This window comes from Mesoplodon mirus (assembly GCF_964341445.2).
Source record: "Mesoplodon mirus genome assembly, chromosome: 13".
In the NCBI taxonomy this organism is placed as follows: Eukaryota; Metazoa; Chordata; class Mammalia; order Artiodactyla; family Ziphiidae; genus Mesoplodon; species Mesoplodon mirus.
This window is the reverse complement of record NC_138989.1, coordinates 32601865-32623382: the sequence shown is the minus strand read 5'-3', so window position 1 is coordinate 32623382 and position 21518 is coordinate 32601865.

The following is a 21518-nucleotide window of genomic DNA, read 5'->3' as shown; positions in this document are numbered from 1 at the left end:
AGAGGTTGAAAAAAAAAGTCTCTACAGATCTGTCTGTCAAACTCTTAGTGACTTATTTAGATTATACTTTAAAACCTTTTTATTTTGAGATAAATGAATTATATATATGTGTGTATATATGCATACACATATATACACATATATATATTATTACATAAGGTGCATTTGAAAGAAATAATACAGAGAGATCCCCTGTACCTTTCCCTCAGTTTCCCTCAGGGATAGCATCTTGCATAACATAGAACAATATCACAACATTGAAATGGACATCGATACAATCCACAGACCTGATCGGCTTTTAAAAAGATGGGGCTTTTTAAAGCTAATAAAACTATAGTTTGAAGGTTATTGAACCAGCAGATGAGTAACTATAACATACTCTCCAAAAAACACACCCTACACCTTGCATTAGCTATTTCTAAAGTTGGATTCTAATTTTACAGGTTCAGGGGCTTTTTCTTTCCTTATTCTTGCTCTTCCTACCTTTTGCTTGTTCTCTGCTTTAAAAAAAAAAAAAGATCACATATAGTAAGAAACAAATTGCTTTAGATACTTTCTGATATTCATGTATATCATTATAAAGCTGAGAGACACATTATTTGTAGCAACATTTTTAGAGACCAGACTTCATAGAAAAGGAATAATTAAATCCCCTGTGAAAGATCATTTTACTACCTAACAGCTTGTCAAAGACTTGAGGATTTATTAAATCCCTACTACAGCACAGCAAAGCTATACAGACAACCTGAACTTGAGATTTGGTTCTGATGTGCTCTTTTGTAAGGTTTGGAGAAAGCAATGATGTTGAAAGAAAAGGGTTTCCCTTTAAAATGAAGTATTTTCCTTAAGAAAATGGCTTGGAGCAAGAAATTCAGTCTCATTTCCATCAAAATCAGATTGACCTTTAAGAAGCAGTCCCAGGTGACTGTGGCTCTCCACCTGACGGCCTGGTTCCTCAATCAGAGAGTACGTGACACTTGACAATGTTGAGTGGAAAGAACACTTAGCAGAGGGGAAGGGACAGGGCTGGAGAGGTAAGAAGGACTCACTTCATGTGAGTGCAGTGGAAAACCTGGAAGGGTGTCAAGCAGCCGATGATGGAGTGATCTCGGTTGTGCTCATAATGGATGGAAGGGGACAGGTGAATAAGCAGGGACATCATTTTGAAAGCTATTGCAGTGGTCCAGGTGAGAGATGCTGGCTGGGTTGATGTGATACCAATGGAGATGGGGGAAAAAAGTGGACAAATTTGGAATAGATTTTGGTGTTCAAACCTCTTAGATATGGTGATAGAATGATAGAAGGTGATGTTGCAAAGTGTCTCTGGGTTTCTTGTGTGCATGACTGGATAGATTTAAGTGCCATTAATGAGATAGAAAAAGGAGGTAGGCTTGACTGAGATGAAGACAAAAGAAGGGACTCATTCTAGTGGGAAAAATCAGAGTTCAGCTTTTTTTTTTTTTTGGCTGCACTGTGCAGCATGTGGGGATCCCCGACCAGGTATTGAACCCACGTCCCCTGCAGTGGAAGCATGGAGTCTTAACCACTGGACCACCAGGGAGGTCCCCAGAATTCAGCGTTGAGCATACAGAGTTTGAGATGCCCAAGAGACATTCCGGTGGAGAGGTCAAGTACAAAGTTGCAAGAGAAACAAAGAGGGAAGTCTGGGTGGAAGAGGAAACTAGAGAGAGAGAGAGAGTCGGATGTGTAGGTGACAGACAAGAACACTGGCAGAGACTTGAACGCAAAGTGCCCCTTAGGCAAATGGAGCTCACCGTGGTTCAGCACGAGATAAGGTAGTAAAGAAAGTGTCTTTTGCCTATAAAACAAAGGAAGCAGAGAAAGAGCAAATGGAAAAATAAATAACTGGAGGAAGAAATCATTTCAGATATAGGTTTTTTGTTTGTTTGTTTTTAACATAAGAGATACTAGGGCGGTTGTTCTTAACCTTGACTATACAGGAGAACCATCTAGAGGGAATTTTAAAATTCTGATGCTCAGGCTTCCTTCAGTGACAATGAAATCAGAACCTTTACAAGACGGGGCCCAGGCATCTGTACTTTTTAAAACTACAACAGGCAAGTCCAGTGTGCAGGCAGGTTTGAGAACCGGTGGAATGGATATGCTTTGAAATCCCCTGTGGAGCTTGTTCAAATGCAGATTCTGATTCAGTCAAGGTGGGACCCAGGGTTCTGAATCTCTAATAAGCTCTCTGGTGACGCTGTTGTTTGTGGAGCTACAGTACATCTGGATGGGAATGATCCAGATGGGAAAGAGGTTAAAGATGCCGGAGAGGGATCAACCCAAGACGTGGGCGGGAGGCTAACACCTGTGCGAGGATTGGCCTAGGGTGACAGGAGAGACATCGTAAACACAGGAGAAGGTGGACGTGCTCGGGTTTGTACATTTGGTGGTCAGGGAAGATTGAGTTTAGCCCAGGGGTTTTCATCGTCCTGGTTTCCGTGGACACGTTTCTTCTCTTCACTCTCTGCCACCTCAGGCCAACCTCCTTCTTGGGGACATCTCCCCTTTGGGTGAAGGTTAAGGTCAGGGTACCTGAGGGTTGGCCGGAACCCTGTAGATCATTCAGCCCTTACACGCCCTGTGTTACAGATGCAGCCCAGCGGGTCACCTCTTCACAGAGGGCAGACTCACACTGCTTCTAAGGCTGGTGGTGTGAGTACCTGAGCGATTTTCGTGGAGATTTTGGTGTTCCTCCTTTGCAAGGTTAGGACCAGCCCGAGTCACTGTGGCACAGCTGAGCCCACAGATGAAGAGTATGTCAGCTTGGTTGCCAGGGCTGGGGAGTCAAAAGGAGGCTGGACAAGAGAGTCAGTCCCACGTGGCTGGTTGTTGGGAGGAGGAGGACTCTGGGCCATCGAGCCCTGGGGAGCTGCTCGTGACGTCACAGCACATCAAGGGTGACTGGCCATCTCCTTCCCTGGGCCAATCCTGAGTGAAGATCCGCGACTGGGTACTGTAGGAGTAGGAACTGAACATATGCGGCGGTGAGGGGGGAGGGTTGCTGAGGGTATTACACGTGATCATCCACTTCTCTTAGCTAAAAAATGGAGGAAAATCATTTTTTCCTGTTTCTGCTGCTACTTGGGGTAAATAACCAGGTCAGTGTCCAGGCTGCTGTAATAGGATCGCCATCTACTGGGCGTTTGCTTCCCCTACTCAGTCCTTCCACGTGGCTATGTCAATGTATCCTACAGCAACCCTAGGTGAGAGGTACTATTATTATTTCCATTTCACAGATGAGTAAACTGAGGCTTACAGAGGTTGAGGAACTTCCTCAAGTCCCATTCTTTTAAGTGGTAGAAGCAGGAGTTAAACTCAAGCAGGCTGCCATAGACCTCACACTTTTTTTTTCCGTTTTTGAATTTTATTTTATTTATTTTTTTATACAGCTGGTTCTTATTAGTTATCTATTTTATACATATCAGTGTATATATGTCCATCCCAATCTCCCAATTCAGTCCGCCACCACCACCTCCACCCCACCCCCCGCTTTCCCCCCTTGGTGTCCATTACATTTGTTCTCTATATATGTGTTTCAGTGGTTTCTGCTTTCTCTCTCTGTCACCTAATGAGGTGGGTGCTGCTGGGGGACTATTCTTCTTGGGTCTCCAGCAATCCTACATGTCTTTCCAGCAAAGGTGCTAACTGCCTTTGTTCCAGATGTTTCAAGGATGTTTGCACAGCAGTCTTGTAAGATAGAGGTAGTGTCTCTGTCCAGGGCAAAGGGCAGGCTTGCTAACTGCCTCATAGAAAAGATTTGAGATCCCTATCCTCGGGGTTCTATGGCTGCATCACAACCTGCTGTGTCTGCAGGTCTCTCTGGCCCTCCTTGCATTGCCCTGTGGGAAATGGGGCTTGGAGAATCCCCCAAAATGCTGGTACTCCAGCTAATGTAGTGCTGTGAAAAATAAACTGTCCTTTTGTTACGGAGTCCAAGCTCATACTGCTCGCTGCATGACAGGCCAATAAATCGAGAGACGAGGTGTTAGGGCAAGGCATAGAGACTTTATTCAGAAAGCCAGCAGACTGAGAAGATGGTGGACTAATGTCCCAAAGAGCCATCTTGCCCAAGTTTAGATGCTAGTTTCTTTTATAGAACAAAGAGTGGGGAGGGGAGGAGGTAAAGTAAAAAAGGCATTAAATTGTTGCAAATATTTCCTGGTTCCGGCCAGACTCCAGAGGGGATGCGTTAATTTCTTCTTTCCTGCAGCCACTCACAGGTGGACCTGGTCAGGATGTTACTGTGAACTTAAACAAAGGTATTGTAGCTTAAAACTCAAGCATGGGAGGCCGGGTTCCCAGAGATGGGCTGTTATGTTTACTTTAAGCTATAGGCAATATCCCTTTAGAGATTAACTTGCAGCAAAAGCAATAGAATACAGAGGTTAAAGTAAAAGAAACAGATCTGATATGGAGTCAGATTTGTTCTTCCCTATTACAATTTGCCTCTGACCCAAGTCCTATGTCTTCCACCAGCATCCGTGAAAAGATGGCAGGCTAACCTCGTTTGAAAGTAGGGTAAAATATAGGCCTCTTTACAGTTCTTGACAGGTGCTATTACCTCCATTATATGGACAGGTAAACTTGGGTTCCAGAGACCACATACAGCCAGTAACGGGCAGAGGTGGGATTTGAACTCAGGTCTGCCTCAATCCAAAGCATGTGTTTGTGCCTACTTCTTCATGAGAGTGGAAAGGGGCCAGGTTAGGAAGGGGGGGGGAAAGAGCCCATGGACTCTATGGAGGTGATCTCATGACTCCCAGAGGGAAGCAGAGAAAAGCTTAATGCAGATCAGTGAACCCTCTGGGCTTCTTGCCCAAATCCCTTGTCTAACCAGCTGTTTTCTTTTGGATTTTGTGATGGATACTGATGTGTTCCACCCACTTCAAAACTGAGATACTCATTTCCCCACTGTTGGAGGTATTAGCCACTGAAGGCCTGCGTCTGAGTCTCTCTTATGAATTGTCAGGCTGAAGATTGCCATCTTATGCAAAGACAAGCCCCCTTCTGTAGGTCTATGGGACGGGCTGGAAGGGAGTGGGGCAGGAGAGGGAGCATATAATGTTCTGGTGGCCTTGTTTCAAGGTAGGACAGTGCTGTCTTCGCTCCAGGGCTTCCTGTAGGAGAGACTCACATTTTCCACCTTTTTTGCACTAACATCACATTTCAACTCCTTCCTCTGCCCAAGCCTTCATTTCCCCCACAGTGTTGATCTTGGGGACTCTTCTTAATAAATTTCCAGCACACAATCTCGGCACACAAACTGGAGAGAATCTTGCCTGGGAAAGAGACCTACAGCAAAGCTCTTGGAAATCATGATATGAAACAAAAGATTATACAGAAAATGTGCTTCTAAAGATTTCATGTGCTCTAATTTACAATTTTTGGTATCTGTTGGTTTACATAAGTCATTCAAATTATCACCTGTAAGCTCAACAAAATTATAGAGTTAATTCAAATTTTGATAATTGCATTAAAGGGTAAGACATTATATTTATTAAGCATTACAGTTGTGACAATTATTTTGTTGTATGTTCACTGACTTTTTCTGACACATTTTTCCACTAATAAGTAAAAAGCAATAAGAAAATTGTTAGCTTATTATCTAATGCCCTGATGGAAATTTTAGCACAATTGAATTACTGTTTTCCCTTGAGATGCAAATGCTGTGAATGTTTCATAGATTATGTAAATGGAACAGGGGAACCATTTGCAAGTCACACCATTTAATGTGTCTGGAAAAATATTTTAACCTCCTTTCCTACAGAGAGAAGCAAAAAGACAGATGCCTTGTTGGAATGGAAATGGGGTTTTGTGCAATCTCTCAAGAATAGTTTTGGAGGGGGGGCGGGGGGTGAACTTGCCCCCTTCTGATGTGAGAATAAGAAGCCAGTGAGAGCAAGACCAGTGAGAATGAAGGCCGGCTGGGGCAGAACCAGATGCATGTTACAAATCCAACCTTTGGTCAAATGGTGTCGTCAGCCTCATTCCATCTACTCAAGGCTGTACAGACACCACATCCTCATCAAGGCTTCCCTGAGGGTTAAAGCACTCATGTGGGGGGGATTGTTTCTGATTCCAAAACTCAGTGATGTACTAAGAACCATGGCCCCCAGCCCCAAATAAGTTCTGTCCCATTTGATAAGCAAAGCAGGTTTTTATCCTGTTGAGAGGGGGGTTAACTTTCAAACTGTGCTGAAGGGCAGGCTGTTTCTTAATTTTGTAAAAGAAAAATCAGCACTAAAATATTTTAAAGCTTATTTGGTTTAAGTTTCACATGAAAATATGCACGTTTCTCATGAATTGATGCATTGTGTTTACAAGTTTCATCCTTGTAATGCAACCAGTTGAACTAGTCATTTTTAATCAAGAGAATGTCATGCAAAGTCCAGTACTCAACTTAGTCATGTAAACAAACAAGACAAGCAAAATGTTTCCAAGTATGCTGAAAAGTTAGCTATTCTCCTACATAAGGCAACAACCTTTAACTTGAGAAAGAAGTCGCAGAGATGAAAAATACTGTTACACAAACATAAGGGAGTGTTTGGTTTAAACCCTCGCATAGCTTATCAAAAGTTGTGTACTGGGACTTCCCTGGTGGCGCAGTGGTTAAGAATCCTTCTGCCAATGCAGGGGACACGGGTGTGATCCCTGGTCCGGGAAGATCCCACATGCCGCGGGGCAACTAAGCCCGTGAGCCACAATTACTGAGCCTGCGTACCACAACTGCTGAAGCCCACGTGCTTAGAGCCCATGCTCCACAACAAGAGAAGCCACCACAATGAGAAGCCCGCGCACAGCAACGAAGACCCAATGCAGCCAAAAATAAATAAATAAAATAAATAATTTTTTAAAAAATTGTGTACCATCAACAGAGTTACATTCTACTCTAAACAACTAATCTATTGCCTCATGGTCCTGGTATCTTCCCTTTCAGTCATTAGAAAAAAATTAGGTAACAGATTGAGCAGGTTTCTATGCAGGAGCAGCAGAAATTCCATCCACAGAGATACTTAAGGTGACACTAAAAAGAAATTTTGGAAGTAGGTTATTGGGAATAGTTTTCCCCGATGGAAGAAAAAGCTTTGGCATTTTTGGAATTAGAGAGATACAAGGCTGTTTATTGTTACCTAAAATCATCATCACTGCTCAGTCATTTTCTGGCAGAGGCAACAGAAGCAAAACAGTCAGCCCAATGAAATTCAGGTGGTAAAACTGCAAGAGAGGGTTGAGGTCAGCATTCTAACTCAGAGATAAAGTCTAGTATGTGTGTGTGTGAATAACCAAGGACTGTTGTTTTTTTTTTAATTGAAGTATAGTTGATTTACAATGTTGTATTAATTTCTGCTGTACAGCAAAGTGATTCAGTCATACATATATATATAACTCTTTTTCATATTCTTTTCCATTGTGGTTTATCACAGGATACTGAATATAGTTCCTTGTGTTATATGGTAGGACCTTGTTGTTTATACATTGTAAATAGAATAGATTGCATCTGTAAGTCCCAAACTCCCAACCCATCCCTGCCTGCCCCCCACCACTTGAGGACTCTTAATGAGACCTAAGATTCCAGAGTTCTCCTAAGCAAGAAAATGTACATGAAATGCCTGATACATTGGCTAGAACGTGAAGAGGCCTCATTAAGTGTCAGTCTATGATTACATATGGATGCAGGTATTGCCTATCTGTCAGGTTCCCTGGGTGGATTTATGACAATCAGGCTGGGGTTGCAGCTGTAGAAAATTCCAAGCACAGTTCTTTGTTATCTGATTTCTTTTGGAGTCAATTCCCCTTACAGACAGAAACTTCAGAAGCTTGTTGGAGAAATATTCTATCTGGCTGTTCTGTGCTGTACTCACAGATAGTTTGGAAGTCTTGGAAGCTGGGCAGATGCTCCCAAAAGCAAAAGTTTGGAAACAATATAGGGTGACATGGAGGAGAAAGGGTGTGGGCTTCTTCCATGTGGGTGAAATAAGACAGTGATGACTAATGCTGACTTTGCTCATCCTTGGCTGAGACCACAGCGTTTATTCAAAGTTGGATCTCGAGTGAAAGAGGGTATAGATGTACATAAAATGTTATAAGGAGAGTTTTCTTAAAAGAGATGGATTTTCATCTCAAATCTGTTACCAGCTGTATGCCCACACAATAATACACAGAACTTTCTGCCTCAACCAGTTGCAAATATAAAAAGGAAATGAAAACTGGTCACTACTGTCTTAGAAAAGTCCTTTTCCTTATTACTTTTATTGCTTGGATTATGAATTTCAATAAATGCAAAATGCATTCCTAAGTCTAGAAGTCAATTTTTAAAAAGTTGTTTATCTAGAGTCTATAAAAATCATATAATTATACAAATCAATTTATTCTACTCTTGATTTTGCAAATGAGTAAACTGTGAACCACAGAGATGGAGTTGACCTGAGTAAGAAGAGCATCTAAGACTATTAAGTGGCACAGAGGAAATTAAATCCTGGCTCACTTGACCCGCATTCAGTGCTGTTCCTTTATCACTGTCCTACCATTCAGAAAGCCTATAGCTCATTAAACTCCTTCATTTTGTGAAGACAATTTTGTCTCGTGTAAGGACTGCTATATGGTCTAGAAGAGTTCATTGAATTTGAGTGTCTATAATGGATTTTCTTTAGAGGCACAAAAGCCATCAAAACATAAAAACTTTTCCTTCATCGATTAAGTCTAAACGCTCCCATTAACACCATCTAACAGGGCTGCACAATGCCACTGAAGGCAATGGCAGTCTTTCCAGACTATGATTTACCCACGTTTGGTATCTCTGGTAGAAGAAGGAAACTGAGGCTTCAAAGAGACTGAGAAAGAGGGGCTTCCCTGGTGGCGCAGTGGTTGAGAGTCCTCCTGCCGATGCAACGGACACGGGTTCGTGCCCCGGTCTGGGAAGATCTCACATGCCGCGGAGCGGCTGGGCCCGTGAGCCATGGCCGCTGAGCCTGCACGTCCGTAGCCTGTGCTCCGCAACGGGAGAGGCCACAACAGTGAGAGGCCCGCGTACCACAGGAAAAAAAAAAAAGAAAGAAAAGAAAAGAAATTGCCGTAAAAACATCAAAATTGGGTGGACCTGATGATTTGTTTAAATCTGACTCATGACTATCACCACTGTCTTATTTCGCCCACGTGGAAGAAGCCCACACCCTTTCTCCTCCATGTTGCCCTATATTGTTTTCAAACTTTTGCTTTTGGGAGAGTCTGCCCAGCTTCCAAGACTCCCAGATGTTCTCTGAACACAGCCCAGAACAGCCAGATAGAATATTTCTCCAACAAGCTTCTGAAGTTTCTGTCCGTAAGGGGTATTAACTCCAAAAGAAATCAGGTAGCAAAGAACTGTGCTTGGAATTTTCTACAGCTGCAACCCCAGCCTGACTGTCATAAATCCACCCTAAGCACCTGACAGATAGGCCATACCTCCATCCATACGTAGTCATAGACTGACACGTAATGAGCCCTCTTCACTTTCTAGCCAATGTATCAGGCATTTCATGTACACTTCTTTGCTTAGTCCCTGTAACAACATGGTGAATTAGGCAATATTACTAGCTCTATTTTCTGGAAAGTTTAGGTAACCTGCCCTAAAGCACTGGAGGCTTTACATCTGACTCAGATGGTATGGTCTTAACTACTTGGCCCATTGACATTGATACCGAGGGTCACAATCTCCTGATAGGTGACTCATTAAGAGTACTTTAACTCTTTAAGAAGGCTTTGAATCCTCTGCTGATATGCTTGTTTCATGCCATTTCCAGACAAAGTCACAAAAACACCCAAAGCAAAACTCAAGTTGAGCAAAGCCAAGAGTGTGAGCCAGTGCCTGGAAAGAAGAGAGGAAACAGGAGCAATAATTCCAGCCCAATATCTGATTATTATTCCAAGCAACATGTTCTGGCCTTTGCTTTAAAACTTTTTTTAGAACACTTTAAAATTTACAAGTTATATAGTTGGTTGGTGACAAAACTTCCTTTAAAAAAGAGTCTTTGTAATGATAAAATGTTAAAAGAAATATATTCAAGACTAAGAAAGGCAATCCTCCCATATCCTGTTTAGTCTCCAGCATCCTTGTTTGCAAAACACAAAGTTTGGTCTACACATACCTAATTTGGGCAGACAGTTGATTGTCTTAGAAAACATCTGAAAATCAAGTCGACCCAGCTGGTGACATAATTCTGCAATAATCTTCTCTGTTCGTGGATCACAGCTTGCTAGGGGAACATGATATAAGGGCATGGTATGAAGAGCATGAAACCTTGAAAATCAAGAAACCTCAATTTTCTTTCTTTTGAAGTGTTTGTAAGAAATGAGAAGTGGGAAAGGAAATTAACATTTACTATTATCTCAGTTAATTCCTTCAACAATCTTAAGGGTACTATCATCTTCATTCCCTAAGTAAAGAAAAGCTCAGAGGCTCAGAGAAGATGACTCTCTTGCCCTCGTCCGTGATTCTGGGAGCAGGCAGGCTGGGCCCTGGTGCTGACTCACAGCTAGCGTTGGCACTCCTACACCCCAGAGATGCAGGGGAATACATGTTCTTTAAAACTCATGTTTGTTGGACACCTTAAAATATCCTTATAATTTATCATTTGTTATTTTGGAGTAATAGTTCTACTGATTCCATTGAAAACAAAAACCTTAAAATCTCTCCTCTTTGGATCACTAGTCATCTACCTTTTTTTCTTTTTTCTCTGAAAAAAGTAAAATAATAAGTCAACTATGTGGGAGCATTGGTGCCTTATTTACTTGCTTTAGACTTAGGATCTTTCTTTTTCCTTTTAAGTAGACTTTATTTTTTAGAGCAGTTTTAGGTGCACAGCAAGATTGAGGGGAAGAGACGGAGATTTCCCATACGCCTCTTCCCCCCACTCAGGCACAGCCTCCCACATTATCAACATCTCCTGCCAGATCGGTGCATTAGTTACAGTCAATGAGCCTACATTGACACACATTACCACCCAAAGTCTGTAGTTTACATTAGGGACCATTCTTAATGTTGTACAGTCAGTGAGTTTGGACAAATGTAAAATGACATGTATCTGCAATTATAGTATCACACAGAGTATTTTCATTGCTCTGAAAATCCTCTGTGCTCCACCTGTTGATTCCTCCCCACCTACCCTTACCCCTGGCAACCAATGATCTTTTCATTATCTCCATAGTTCTGCCTTTTCCAGAATGTCATATAGTTGGAATCATATAGTCTTCAGCCTTTTCAGATTGATTTCTTCTACTAGCAGTATGTATTGAAAGTTTCTCCATGGCTTTTCATGGCTTGATGGCTCATTTTTTTTTAGTGTTGAATAATGTTCCATTGTCTGGATGTACTAAGGGATATTTATCCATTCACCTACTAAAGGACATCTTAGTTGCTTCCTAGTTTTGGCAGTTATGAATGACGTTGCTATAAATATCCATGTGCAGGCTTTTGTGTGGACATAATTTTCAACTCAGCTGGGTAAATACCAAGGAGCAAGAGTACTGGATCGTAGGGCAAGGGTATGCTTAGTTTTGTAAGAAAATGTTAAATTGTATTCCAGAGTGGCTGCACCCTTTTGCATTCCCGTCAACAATGAATGAGAGTTCCTGTTGCTCCACATCCTCACCGCCTTTGGTGGTATCACTCTTCTGGATTTTGGTCACTCTAATAGGCATGAAAGGGTATCTCACCGTTGTTTTAATTTGCATTTCTCTGATGACATATGAGTAGAGCATCTTTTCATATGGTTATTTGCCACCTGTGTATCTTCTTTGTTGAGATGTCTGTTCAGGTCTTTTGCCCATTTTCCCATCAAGTTGTTCTTTTCCTTATTGTTGTGTTTTATGAGTTCTTTGTATATTTTGGATAATAATCCTTTATCAGATATGTCCTTGCAAGTATTTTCTTCCAGTCTGTGGCTTATCTTCTCATTATCTTGGCAGTGTCTTTCACAGAGTAGAAGTTTTAAATTTTAATGAAATCTAGCTTATCCATTATTTCTTTCATGGATCATGCCTTTGGTGTTGTATCTAAAAAGTTTAGGATCTTTTTAAAATAACAGATTATGTATTTGTGACAGCCAAAATTCATTCACACAGCAGGCCAGAAGAGGATTAGATCAGAAAGTATAATTTGAAATAGTCTTTTAGGCCCTTATAATAAATTGGTTTTAATTTAGATGAGACATTAAATATGAATTGATGGAAAGTTAATATTTATAACCCTTCTTTTGTGAGTTTCAGAAAACTGGCAGCGACGCCTCCTACTTCATTAGGTTTTCTGAGTCAGAGACAAAGGTGCCTTGAATTACCCAGTAAATCATCATACAAAGATGTGAAGTCAGACGTCATATTTCACTCAGCGATTTCAGCAGCAACAGGAAGGCCAGACAACAACCCTGTCTGAACATTTGACAGATTGGGAATTTTTCTTGCCGCGGACATTTAAACACGTAATAGGTTTGTCGCCCTCGTGGATGTCACACAGAAAGGGCCCTGGCTCCACTTCTAATGGATGTGCTGTAGGCTGCAGGGAATGAGTCACTCCAGGGACACGATGCCACAGAAGGGCTTTTGACAGCATAATCCTCTGAAGCAGAGAAAGCCATGCCTGACCCCAGGGACCTGCCTGTAAAGCTTCACTTCATCTGCCCTCCACTCTCACTATTCTAAAGAACACCCGGCAAGTTAAGGGCAGAGTCTTTAGGAAACTACTACAAAATAGGGCCAAGAAACGAAATCCTTAAGGGTATGAAATATTCATGTGACGGGAATTTTGTTAACAATTCGATATTCCTTGTACTATGTAATCTAGACTTAAAAAAATAATAGTTCTGAGTTCCAGGCCCCCCACCCCAGGCCCCAACTTGGAAAATGCCTTGAATTCTTCCCTATCAACTCAGTCTCATTGTACAGGTAATGGATGAAATATATTTTTAAGGCAAATGCCAGCTTAGTTGGTCAAAATGCTTCAGAAGGAAAAAATGATGACAAAGAGTTCTGAATGGGGCAACACAAAGAGGTTATGTCTCCCTCATTAAACCAATGCAGCTGCAAATAAGTCAATAAGTGAACTCAGAGGAAGAAGCCTACCCTTGTCCAGGAGAAGGACACCTTTCCCTCCTCTAGAATTAAAATTTTCCTGTGGGGTTAAATCATTGATTAAAAGTCAGGGAGACTCAGGCTGTCCAAGTGTCAGTTAAGATCCTTTTGATTTAAAATGGCTTAAATGACAAGGAAAGGTATTCACTGAACTGGAAGTGCAAGATGGGATGGCTTCCGGGTAGGGTTGCTCCAGGGGCTGTGTGTTTTTAGCTGGCCCTCATCCTGGTCCTGCCCTAGGCTGGCTCACTTGGGAGGCAGAACTCGGTGTGGCAGTCCTTATATGGTACAACATCCCAGGGAAGAGCCTTCTGGAACCTCTAGGACAAATTAGGTCATAGACAGTGGGAATGTCATGTACGGATGGGCTTCAGCTTGAATTCCTGGAACCAATCCTTATGAAAAGGACTCTGAGATGACCTTGACTGAGCTGAAATAATCAGGGCCCCCCTCTGGCATGGAGGATGGGGTCAATCTCCCTTCAACCCATGTCCAACACACTGCGTGAGGCATGGAAGGAGTGTTAGAGATACGATCTCAATGCCACATACACTCATGAAATCTTAGTCAAAATTTCATATACCAAACAAATACCTAAGAACATTATACGTTATGCGTATTTTTTGGATGTGAAAGGAAAAGTAAAGGCAGTTACCAGCAATTCTAATCTGTAAGTATAACTAAGGACGTTTGCGCTGCCCTTTCATTCTTGTCCTATAACAACGGACTCTCTTGTCCTGTGGGTCCCTCCTGTGTGCCCAGCTATCCTCTGGGCCCTCCCACCACCCCTTCAACTGCAGCCGCTGCTTAAGTGACCAGCTCCACAGAGGTACTGACCAGCTTGGAGCAGATGGAACCCTCCCGCTCCTGGCCAAGGGTCCACTGACTACGCCTCTTGCTTCCTGCCCTGGGGTTTCTCTGCTGATGTCTCTGGGCACCTGCTGGGCAGTGCAGGGGAGTCAACAACCAGAGGGCCATGTTTGACCAGTGGGGGATGGGAACTGAGGGTCATCACTTTCTGTTTGTCCTCTGGGGGTCCGCTCTATGGTACAACTTATAAGGCTCCTCAGAAAGTCCGGTGAGTTGAGCCCTGCAGACACCTTGTATCAGCTTTTCCCTCCTTCCCATCTTCACTCCCCTGCCCCTCACCTCCACTCCCTGGGATCATTTCCTGAGTAAATGCCAGCCTCAAGGCTTGGAGTCAGGTTGTGCTTTCTGGGATGCCTCCAGCAAAATGGGGCTACTTCTTAGGTGGCATTTACTTAGAAAACATATGTGGCAAACGTAAATGTTACTTTGTAAATCCATACACGAGCCCCCAACCCTCTGCAGACTTCAGCGAATCCAAGTCTTGGCTTCTGCGCAAAAAAACAGATTCCCTGTTCCTTGCAGGGTCCTAGGTAACATGACTCTCTCTCCACAGCCCACCATCCCTCTCCCAAAACAGTAGTTGTCTCAGCATTTTTATCTTTTCTTGCCCTGTGTTACCTTTATGTGTTTTCCTGGAGAATCAGAGTGGCTCAAGAGAAGGTTGAAGTGAGGGTAGAGATGAACATCTCACAGAAAAACCCAAACAAACTTTTTGACCAACCCAATACATTGAAGGGACAAGAGAAGTGGGGGGGGGGGGGGGAAGACCAGTTCCTGCCAGGAATGAGCCATGTGAGGAAAGACAGCAGCTGGAAGGTGTGCACAATCACACGTTCCGGGTCAGTCCTGGGACAGACCCATCCCTGTTCCCTGCCCTGCTCTCCCACGACAGGTGGTGAAACCAGATGAAGGAGGCCTTGAGGATTTGATAAAATAGGGTCTCAGAAATGCTTACAGACCCAGCACTTTAACTATTGATACTTCCTATGGTTATCTGGCTATTTTCTTCTTTAGATCCTCCTGGTTTCCCAAAGAGTTTAAGCCATCTTCTCCACTATAATCTCCTAGCGGCCTTCACTGCAGGTTGTTGATACTTCATGTGAAGCTGGGCAAATACCTACAACGATCAGAACGTCCGTTGGAGATTTAGGGGTAGCAAACTGATTTTTCTCACTTCCTTCTTCCAAGAAAAGTTGACAGACGTACAAGCCATCGAGCAAATGCTAGTTGTTCTGCCTGGATGGTGGAAGGGAAAGAGGGAGAGAGAAGGAGGAACAGAAACAACACTATCTGCACCCAAGAAGGTTGTTTGATTCAGGCGTGATGTAGAGGCAGCGTTCATGTCATTGTCAGTCTCTCTAAAATCTCCCTGTGATTCCCTTAAAGCCTTCAATTCCTGCCTTAGGGAGGAATTGCACACACTCACACAATGGGGTGTCAGAACACTTCATCTTACCCAGCATTTTCTCCCCAAGAGGCCAGTATAGAAAAAGAGACCACAAGTAGCACAGTGGGCCTCCACGGTCTTTTAAGAAATATTTTTATTTGAGGGTTATTTGAGCTGGAGGCAGGCCAAAAGCACTTTAAATGATCTTACCTTTTCTTTATTTATTTTCAGATCTTAAGACCATATACATACATCCCTTCCCCACCCTCCCCAGCTTTATTGAGGTATAACTGACAAAATCGTATATATTTAAGGTGTACTAAGGTGTCATGATTTCATACACGTATACATTGTGACATTATTACCACAATCAAGTTAATTAACACATCCATCACCTCACATAGTTACCATTTTCTGTGTGGTGAGAATGCTTAAGATCTACTCTGTTACCAAATTTCAAGTATTTAACACAATAACATTAACTGCCATCACCATGCTATACATTAGATTCTTAGAGCTTATTCATCTTAAAACTGTAAGTTTGCACCTTTTGACCAGCATCTTCCCATTTATCCACCAGCCCCTGGCAACCACCATTTTACTCTCAGTTTCTATGAGCTTGACTTTTTCTTTTTTTCTTTCTTTCTTCCTTTTTTTTTTTTTTTTTTAGATTTTACATATATGTGATACCATAAAGTATCTGTGTTTCTCTGTCGGGCTTATTTCACTTAGCATAATGCCCTCCAGCTTCATCCATGTTGTTGCAAATGGCAGGATTTCCTTCTTTTTTATGGCTGAATAACATTCCATTATATTTTCTTTATCCATTCACCCACTGACAGACACTTAGGTTGTTTCCATATCTTAGCTAATATGAATAATGCTACAGTGACATGGGAGAGCAGATATTTCTTTGAGATACTGATTTTGTTTCTTTCAATTATATACCTAGAAGTAGGATTTCTGGATCATATGGTAACTCTATTTTTAATTTTTTGAGGAACCCCCATAGTGTTTTCCATAAAGGCTGCACCAGTTTATATTCCCACCAACAGTATACCAGAGTTCCTTCTTTTCCATGTCCTCACCAACATTTGTTATCTCTTGTTTTTTGTTTTTTGGGGGTTTTTTTTATTATAGCCATTCTCAAGGGTGTAGGATGATATCTCATTTGTGGTTTTGATTTTCCTGTCCTTGATGATTAGTGATCTTGAGCACCTTTTCATGTACCTGTTGCCCATTTGCATATTTTCTTTGGAAAACTGTCTATTCAGGTACTTTGCCCATTTTTGAATTGAACTGTTTGTTTGCAATAATGGTATTGGGAAAAATGAATATCCACATGCAAAAAAAAAATGAAATTGGACACCTATCTTACACCATACACAAAAATTTATTTGAAATGGATTAAAAACTTAAGATGTAAGACCTGAAACCAAAAAACTCCTAAAAGAAAACATAAGGAAAAATCTCCTTGACACTGGTCTTGGCAATGACTTTTTTGGATATAATACTAAAAGCACGGGTAATAAAAATAAAAATAAACAAATGAGAGTACATCAAACTAAAAGCTTCTGCACAGCAAAGGAAACAGGCAACAAAATGAAAAGGCAACCTATGGAATGCGAGACAACATTTGCAAACCATATATCTGATAAGGGGTTAATATCTAAAATATGTAAGGAACTCATACAACTAAATAGCAAAAAACCCCAAATAATCCATATAGATATTCTTTTATATATATATATATATTTATTTATTTATTTTGGGCTGCATTGGGTCTTTGTTGCTGCGTGCGGGCTTTCTCTAGTTGCAGCGAGCAGGGGCTACTCTACCTTGCAGTGCGTGGGCTTCTCATTGCGGTGGTTTCTCTGTTGCGGAGAACTGGTTCCAGGCACGGGGGCTTCAGTAGATGTGGCACGTGGGCTCAGTAGTTGTGGCTCACAGGCTCTAGAGCGCAGTTGTGGTGCATGGGCTTAGTTGCTCTGCGGCATGTGGGATCGATCTTCCCAGACCAGGGCTCGAAACCGTGTCCCCTGCATCGGCAGGCAGATTCTTAACCACTGCGTCACCAGGGAAGTCCCATATAGATACATTCTTAATACAAAGAGAAAGGTTATTCATTAGCTTAACTTCCAAGTAGTTTGCATGCACTTTCTGTTCAACTGTTGTTATGTTTAGTGGTTTTATTTACAATATTCATAAAAATAAGTGATACATATATTTCTTATGACGTAGTAAAATTTTTTCTGAACACCTTTGAAATCTGGCAGAACCTATTTGTAAAATTTGATCTGTTGCAATTATAGGCCCAAGAAATACTCATTCTATTTCATTTGTGTGGGGAAAATTGTGAGCAGAATTTCTCTTTATTTATCATTCATTTGAGGTTATGCTTTGGGGTCCTCGAAGCTACTCATTTGTTTACAAATGCAACCTTTGTAAACCTGTTTACAAAGGGTTACAACCTCTCCCAGGTTTAAAAGTCCTCTGAGTGAGGAAAGAAGACATCCAAGACCTATGGAAAAAGCTCCTTATCTTGAGTGGTCATTAATGGAATCAAAATAATGCCTAAAGTCTGCTTTCTTAGAGAAAACAGTTAGGACCACACAATGACATCACACTTCAGCATTGTTTGCCAAACCTTGCTGTTTCTCACTCTGAGTCTTAGTAGGAAATGTGAGTTAGTGAAAACACGAAGGGAAGTGATGATTTATTGTTGCTATTTCTATCACTGGAAACAGAAGATGAATAACATTTAGCGTTTCATTAGATGCTTGTCTTGTTTTTCCTGTTTGATAAATGAACTAGTAGGATTGAAACAGTGAACAGGAATGTCTCCATAGCAGAAGACCTTCTAGAAGGGATAGAGAAGGGCCTTTTATGGAGAAGGTGGTACTCATTCCAGAAGCAACTCCTGTAGATGTCTCCTTCCTGTCAGCGGCAACTAGTAAAAGGGGTTACTGGGGCTCAGTTCTCTCAGGTTATGTTATTTTCCTGGTCACCATCACCAGTACTGAATTGAAACTGCAGTTTCGGGTATAGCATCTGAGTATAGAAAATTGAGCCTTAGGACTAGACAGGAAGAAATTCTAGGAACCAATGTTTTATAAACAAAAAAGAAAATGTTTTGGTATGGCAAAGCAGAGTAGCATGTAATACACTCTTTATAATTAAATGTCAAATGGCAACAAAATATGGAACCAATGGGAAAAGCAAAACGAAACCTCAGTATACACTACATATTAACTTTTTAATCCTAACACCTTGCAACTTTGGCCTCTCCCAGTTGCACGTCTTAAGTCTCTTCCCCTTCCCCCCTTTCTATTTGATTTGTAGATAAAACTAAAATCCACTTAAAATTCTGAAATTGCAAGGTAATGCCTCTTATCTACCCATGTAGATCATCTATCTATTCATATAATCTATTAACATCCACATAATGAAAAATATCTCCAATCTACTTCTTTTGGACACTCTACAATGCAGACCTCCTCCTTCTGAAATAAGGGCAGTAGATGTTCCTCTGGAAGCATCCTCTCTTCCCTTCTTGCCTGAATCACCATGTTTTTAACATTTTCACCCCTTTTCTTGGGCCAGTGCTTCTGCTCGCCAGTCCACACACAGCCTGGCTTCCACATCATGGTAGCAACATTGCAAGTTACTAAGGCTCTCTAGGCCTTAGTTCCTACATCCATAAAATGGAGAAAAAATAATAATAACAGCTAGTTCATGGGTCATTGGGATTAACAGTTACGTAATAGCTAACATTTACTGAACATCTGCTGTGTCAGACATATTGCTTTACCTAGATTATCTGGTTTATTCCTCATAACTATAGCATTTACCTCTGAGATAAAGGCTATTATTATCCCCTTTAACATGCAGAGAAATTGACATTTAGAGAGGTGAGCTACCTTACTCTAATACAGCTAGCTAGTAAACGCTGCAGTTGGGTATGAATTCAAGAAGTCTGGCTTTCAGGACTTCCCTCATGTTTTCCCTCATTATACTCCTGTCCTGAAACTGTATTCATTAACGCTGTAGCAGAGGGCTTCCCTGGTGGCGCAGTGGTTAAGAATCCGCCTGCCAATGCAGGAGACATGGGTTCGAGCCCTGGTCTTGGAAGATCCCACATGCCGAGGAGCAACTAAGCCCGTGCGCCACAACTACTGAAGCCCGTGTGCCTAGAGCCCGGGCTCCGCAACAAGAGAAGCCACCGCAATGAGAAGTCTGCGCACCGCAATTAGAGAGAGTCTGCGTGCAGCAACAAAGACCCAACACAGCGCCCCCCCCAAAAAAAAAATCTGTAGCAGAGTCTTTGACACACAGCACTTGCTGGGTAAATGTTTATTATTCTTTCACAACTTTATTATATCTTTTAGAATTCAACCCAGGAAGGCAGAGTGGAGGATTGTCCAAATGCTGTGGGTTTCACAGGCTTCTCTGGGCCCACATGGCGCCCTGGGCATTTCTGTGAGTAAGGTCCTCTTACAGGGAACTAACCTCCTGCTAGTTTAGCTGCCTCTCCCACTGGCCTGTCCGTTCAGTGAAGATAGGGGGACATCACTCTGCTCTGCACCCTGACTGCCTGGCACGGTTTAGGAATTCAGTAGACACCTGATGAATGAGAGAACATACGAATGTCTGGCAAACGAAACAGCTCTCTCCCTTTGATCTTTCTCTGCAGCCAGCGGTTCCCTCCACATTTCTCTTTGAAGTAAGCCTTTGCCTGAGCACATCTCTGCCTCATCTTGTAGAGATCTTAGGTGGTATTAGAGGGAATAAAGACAAGGAGATGTATGATAATGTCTTCTTTCTAACCAACTGCAAACAAACACCTCAACATTTAACTAGTAAAGCTCTGTAAGTTTGTTGTTTTAAAAAAAACCCAAACTGATATTTTAATGATTTTTTTAAATAATGTTAATGAAAACAGAATAGATTTCTTCAAATGTTTTGTCTAAAACCCAGATGAATAAATTTCTGAAAGTTCACAATCTTCATCTATTGCAGGGTCAGGGTACTTCTTCAATGAGATGGGGGGTGATGCGTACAATGTGATTTGCAGTTGCCAGTAATGACCAGGCCATGTGCTAACTAACACTCTCATTTTACATCATGTCTTAGGAAGAGCTGGGGGAACTGTGTGTTTCTAGCAGACAGAGTTGAGGACTGTCATATTCTCCCAGCTTCTTTCACTTTTGTGGAAACAATTCTGAAAAATGGATAACTTAGAGATTTATTATTAGTTCAGCCGTTAGTCATTCTGATGCGTGACACCGCTGTGCTTACTGGGGGTCGGGATTACCACAAGTGATTCAGAGTGAATCCAGATGCAGGCAAGTCACAAAACCCAGTCTCAGTTAGTGTGCTTCTGCCTCCTTTCAGTCTGCAGTCATGTGCCACATCCCCGCATCATCTCCATCACCTCTGGGTTCTGGGATCACCACCCACCAACCACCACCCACCATCCAGTGGTCTGCAGAGTCAGCTGCCTAGATCCCAGCAGGAGTGCAAGAAAGAAAATTTTAGAACTTCTATTTATGGTTATTTTAATACTTTTTAAGTTCAATTTTTGTATATACTTAAAAATACACATAATAATTCAGAAACTAATACATATTTATAGCTTATACATAAATACACATGTATTGGAGATGCTCAAAACATTTCTACCAGCAGGGTGTATCCCCAACCAAAAAAAAAGAGAGAAAAAGAGGGAGAGGACTCAAATCAATAAAATTAGAAATGAAAAAGGAGGAGTTACAATGGACAACACAGAAATACAAAGCATTATAAGAGACTACTACAAGCAACTCTATGCCAATAAAATGGACAACCTGGAAGAAATGGACAAATTCTTAGAAAGGTATAACCTTCCAAGACTGAACCAGGAAGAAATAGAAAATGTGAACAGACCAATCACAAGTAATGAAATTGAAACCGTGATTAAAAATCTTCCAGCAAACAAAAGCCCAGGACCAAATGGCTTCATAGGTGAATTTTATCAAACATTTAGAGAAGAGCTAACACCCATGCTTCTCAAACTCTTTCAAAAAATTGCAGAGGAAGGAACACTCCCAAACTAATTCTATGAGGCCACCATCACCCTGATACCAAAACCAGACAA